Source organism: Aquarana catesbeiana, linkage group LG06 (genome assembly GCF_042186555.1).
Source record: "Aquarana catesbeiana isolate 2022-GZ linkage group LG06, ASM4218655v1, whole genome shotgun sequence".
NCBI lineage: Eukaryota > Metazoa > Chordata > Amphibia > Anura > Ranidae > Aquarana > Aquarana catesbeiana.
The window spans coordinates 247,766,303-247,772,326 of record NC_133329.1 but is presented as its reverse complement, the minus strand read 5'-3'; positions in this window follow the sequence as shown (position 1 = coordinate 247,772,326).

Sequence of the window (6,024 nt, the reverse complement as noted above, 5' to 3'; positions counted from 1 at the left end):
CTTCGGGGGCGACTTGGGGCGACTTGCATAGACTTCTATGCAGAAGTCGTTTTGCAAGTCGCCCGGGCATTCGTTTGCAGGTCGCCTCGCTGAGGCGACCTGCAAGTCGTGTTGCCCCTGTGTGAATGGGGTCTCAAGGGCGGGGGCCACCAGGTGATGTAACCGAGTGACCCCGCCCCTTTTGACGTCACATAGTCAGGTTAAAAAAAGACCATCAAGTTCAACCAATTAAAAAGAATGCAATCCCATATACAGAAACCTACAACTAGAGTTGATCCAGAGGAAGACAAAAAGCCCCAGCAAAGCATGCTCCTATTTCCTACAACAGGGGGAAAAATTCCATCGTGATCCCCAAAGATGCTTTCAGGTTTTCCATGGATCAACTTTACCTATAAATGTTAGTACCCAGTTATATTGTGTAGATTTAGGAAAGAATCCAGGCCTTTTTTTAACCACTTAAGCCCTGGAAGATTTGGCTGCTCAATGACCGGGCCATTTTTTGCGATACGGCACTTTAACTGACAATTGCGCGGTCCTGCGATGTTGTACCCAAACAAAATTGACATCCTTTTTTCCCCTCAAATAGAGCTTTCTTTTGGTGGTATTTGATCACCTCTGCGGTTTTTATTTTTTGCGCTATAAACAAAAGAAGAGCGACAATTTTGAAAAAAAACACAATATCTTTTACTTTTCGCTATAGTAAATATCCCAATTGTTTAGGCCGATATGTATTCTTCTACATATTTTTGGTAAAAAAATCGCAATAAGCGTATATTGATTAGTTTGTGCAAAAGTTATAGCGTCTGCAAACTATGGGAAAGATTTATGGCATTTATATGGCGTTTTTATTATTATTATTTTTTTTACTAGTAATTTCGGTGATATGTGATTTTTAGCGGTATTGCGGCGGACAGGTTGAACACTTTTGATACATTTTTGGGACCATTGACATTTGCAGAGTGATCAGTGCTATAAATGTGCACTGATTATGTAAATGTCACTGACAGGGAAGGGGTTAAACTAGGGGGCTATCAAGGGGTTAACTGTGTTCCCTATGTGTGTGTTCTAACTGTAGGGGGGTGGGACTAATTAGGAGAGATGACAGATCGCTGTTTCTACTTTGTAGAAGCACACGATCTGTCTTCTCTCCTCTGACAGCAGATGGATGTGTGTGATTACACACACAAATCCCCGTGCTGCCGCTCGTACAGCGCAACGGGTCCCCTGCTGTGCAGCGCGCGCACGCGTGCATGCCTCTGGCGGCGCTCGCACGCCCTCTGGTGGCTCTCCTGGGCAAAGCCGTATATGTACGGGATTTCGCCCAAGAGAGCCATTCTGCCGCAGTATATCTGCGTGAGCCGGTTGGGAACCGGTTAAAGCAATAGACTGAGCTTGCCAGAACCACCTCTGGAGGGAGTCTATTCCACATTTTTACAGCTCTTACTGTGAAGAAACCTTTATGGCAATAACTTGCATATAAGCCTTTAAAATTAACAGTTGATTTTTCACATTCGTGTCCCATAGACTTTAATGGTGTTCGCATGCTCGCAGAAATTTTTTGCCTGTTCGCGGTGTTCTGGTGCGAACCAGGGGGTGTTTGGCTCATCTCTAGCGAAAATAATTTTCCTGACGCCAACATGGCAGCATACTACTGATAGAGCTCCGCCTCTTGACCACTCCCCCAGGACCAGTGAATAGCATAAATAAAGGCATGGTTAGCCGCCACCCCATTCTTCTTTTTTTCCTCATACCTCCACACACCAGTGATGATGTAAGGAATTTTATGTCCCCCACACTGCCGTTGAGCAGTATACTGGCTGGGTTCAAGCCTCTCCCAGTGCGTAGTCTCAGTGCTTGGGCTGCTTACATCGCGCTAATAAGTCTGAGAGACCCTTGTCTGTGTGGTCTTAATGGGTCCCTGCAGTGTTTCCTCTTTAGGAACGAAATCTGCCATGCAGCATGACTTGGTTCCTGAGCTTTAGGGGGGGGCCAGCCTGTCATTTCCTTTTCTAGGGGCTTCCTTGTCCGTTAGGCTATGTCTTTACCTGTTTTATTCAGTTCCTGCTCTTCTCCTTTCTTATTTGGCTTTTGGTAGGTTGCGGGTGAGCGAGGAGGACCGCACGTGCAGTAGGTGTCAGGGTCTCCTTATAGGTGTGGGGCGGCCGCCCAGTGCCGTATTTACCAGCCTAGGGCGCTCCCGATGATGTCATAGGTCTGCGCCCGGTTTGCACATGAGCACTGGCCGACGGAAGCTCTGGGCGCCATTTTGGTTCTGGGGCAAACGATTAGTTTTGCCCACAAACAACAGGTGGAGCCTGGGGGCGGGTTCTGCTTATCCCAGGATCACTTAATAGTGTCAGTGGGCTGCTGTGGGATGGGCAATATACAGCCTCCTGACTGTGTCTTCAGACTGTGAAGTTTGTTCCTGGATCCAGTCTCAGCATCCTTCTGTGTCGCCATCTACTGGAAGGAAAGTTTTCTGTACTTAAAAAAAAAAAAAAAAGTGCATTCTTTTTTCCTTTGGTTTAGTTCAACTGTTTTTGCTTTGGTGTAGTTTTCCTTTTTTTTTGTTAGAAGATTACTGGCAATCTCCATCCCTCTGTTTATCTTTCAGCTATTTCTCTCTTTTTCTGCTGACCATCCCTTATTCTCTACTACCATGAGTCAGTCACCACTTATGCAAGACCCTCAATACTTAAGGTAGGGGGACCACCAGTTGGCCGAATAAGAGAGTCTTTCCACAATGGGATCTGTCAGTTCTACTAGATTTTCTTTCAGCCCATCCCTTTGCTCCAACTGAGGATTGTTCCCTTTGGGACATAACGTACAAAGCAGTTTTCTTAACGGCACTTACCTCTGGTAGGAGAGTGTCAGAGCTTCAAGCCCTGAGAGCCTCAGAGAAGCATATAAGATTCTTTCCAGATCGGGTCGAGCTAAGGCCAGTCGATCATTTTGTTCCAAAAATGGCAACAACCTTCTACCAAACTGGGCCTTACCCAACTTCTCAGAAGAGAGTTCAGGAATTCTGCATGTATTGGATATCTCCAGAACGTTAAAGATATACCTTTCGGTTACTGCGCCATTTAGGTCTTCGGAGAAACTCTTTATAGTCCCAACAGGGAAATACTGGGGAAGGAAGCTACTGCAAGAACCTTGGCAGGATGGATTGTAAAACTCATAAGTAGAGCGTACAGAGCGAGGGGCGGCGATCTTCCTACAGTGGTGACTGCGCACTCCACCAGGGCGGTGGCAACGTCCTGGGCGGCTCATTCGAATGTATCTATGGAAACTATCTGTAGTGCAGCATCTTGGTCCTCGCGAAATACGTTCTAAAGACATTATGGAATCAACCCAGGCGCTTTGTCGTCTGTAGATTTCGGAAGGAGGACTATCCAGTCTTCTGTTATGATTTAAAATAAATTTGGTTTGTGAAGCATTACCCACCCTGTTAGCTAGTTATTTATCACTAGTATGCTGCCATGTTGGCGTAAGGAAAACAGAAAATTGTATCAAATACTTACCGTAATTTTGCTTTCCTGATGCCAAACCATGGCAGCATATGTGGCTTGATACAAAGAATGGGGTGGCGGCTAACCATGCCTTCATTTATGCTATTCACTGGTCCTGGGGGAGTGGTCAAGAGGCGGAGCTCTATCACTAGTATGCTGCCATGGTTTGGCGTCAGGAAAGCAAAATTACGGTAAGTATTTGATAAAATTTCCGTTATTTGAACCCCTGCAGATTTTGTAAGTTTGCCCACTTACAAAGAAATGAAGGGTCTATAATTGTTATCATAGGTGTGTTTTAAATGATAGAGACAGAATATCAACCACTGAGCAAAACACATGATACAAATTTTATAAACTGAGTTGCAGTTCAGTGAGTAAAATAAGTATTTGATCTCCTACCAACCAACAATAATGCTGGCTCCCACAGACTGGCTGCAGTATGTGGTCATGTGGTACGCAGATTAGTCCTGTCGATTTAAGAAGGTGCTCCTAACTACAACTTGTTATGTGTATACAAGACACTTGTCCACAAAATCTTTCTTCCATTCAAACCTCACTATCATGGGCTGTCAAAAGACACCAGGGACAAGACTGTAGACCTGTACAAGGCTGGAATTGGCTACAAGACCATCTGCAAGAAGGAGACAACTGTTGGAGTGATTATTCGCAAATGGAAAAAATACAAAATAATCATCAATCGGCCTCGGTCTGGAGCTTAATGCAAGATTTTGCATCATGGGGTAAGAATGATCATGAGAAAAGTGAGGGATCAGCCCAGAACTACACAGGAGGAGCTTGTGAATGATCTCAAGGCATTTGGGACCACAGTCACCAAACCATTGGTAACACAATACACCGCCATGGATTGAAATCCTGCACCTGCCACAAGGTCCCCCTCCTCAAGAAGGCACATGTACAGACGCATCTGAAGTTTGCCAATGAACATCTAAATGATTCAGAGAAGGATTGGGAGAAAGTGTTGTGGTCAGATGAGACCAAAATTGAGCTCTTTGGCATTAACTCGACACGGTGTGTTTGATGAAGAAAAATGCTGAATGTGACCCTAAAAACACCATCCCTACAGTCAAGCACAGAGGTGGAAACATTATGCTTTGGGGCTATTTCTCTGCTAAGGGTACAGGCCGACTTTGCCGCATTGAGGGGCCAATGGACAGGGCCATGTATTGTAAAATCTTGGATGAGAACCTTCTTCCCTCAGCCAGAACACAAAATCCCTCCTGAGATGTGTGCAAAACTGGTAACCAACTACAAGAAACGTCTTACCTCTCCACCAAAGTACTAACTCATGTTTTGCTTGGGGATCAAATACTTAACCGCACTGCACTGCACTGAACTGCAACCCAATTTATAACATTTGTATCATGTGTTTTTTTTCTGGATTTTTGGTTGATATCCTGTCTCTATCATTTAAAATACACCTATGATAACAATTATAGACCTTTCATTTCTTTGTAAGTGGGCAAACTTACAAAATCTGCAGGAGATCAAATAATTATTTCCCCACTGTAGCTACATTTAAAGACTGGTGACAAAAGTATATCTGTCCCCTTGTTGCTATCTCACATGCACTATACCAGATAGTTCAATCTATGTGTGCATGTATAGTGGTCATCTTGCTGTACCATAGTAGGTGAACCTCTTTATTGCAATAGAGAGTATATGCAGCTCCTTTTGTTTCAACCTTGTTCCTTCAGGTCTGGAATTCTATAGCTATTGTTATGCGAGCGGCCTTTTTGACCGGACTGGTCCGATGGTCTATCTGACGGACTTTCAGCGGACTTCTGATGGACTTTTCTAACGAACGGACTTGCCTACACACGATCACACCAAAGTCCGACGGATTCGTACGTGATGACGTACAACCGGACTAAAATAAGGACGTTGATAGCCCTAGCGTCGGTCTTAGTCCATCGGACTAGCATACAGACGAGCGGATTTTTCGACCGGACTCGGAAAGATTTGAAACATGTTTTTTTTCTAGGTCCGTCGGACTTTTGGGGAAAAAAGTCAGCTGGAGCCCACACATGATCGAATTGTCTGACGGAGTCCGGTCTGCCGGACCAAGTCTGCCGGAAGGTCTGCTCGTGTGTACGCGGCATTAGCTCAAGGCTCAGTAACTAGCATAGGCTAAAGTCAGGCTAGGTATCCAACGGCCCATAGATAGTTAGAGGTCCAGTTGCCTGACAGATTGGAAGCCACTAAGGACTAAAGCCTCATTTAAAGTCCCAAATTCCCCCCTCTTGGCTATGCGCAACAGGGATGGAGGCAATTGATTTTTTGGATTGGCAGTGTTCCCCTGCCATCCATGTGTGAGGTCTGTCTTGGTTGTTAGTGCACCTCATGTAGAGTCCACACACTCAAGACATCTACAATGCTATGGCACCTGGCGGTATACTTAACATTGTACTATAAGTAGATCTGCATTTGATTAATTAAACTTATACAAAACAATGACATATGCAATATCTGTATTAGATATACTATTTGATACCAT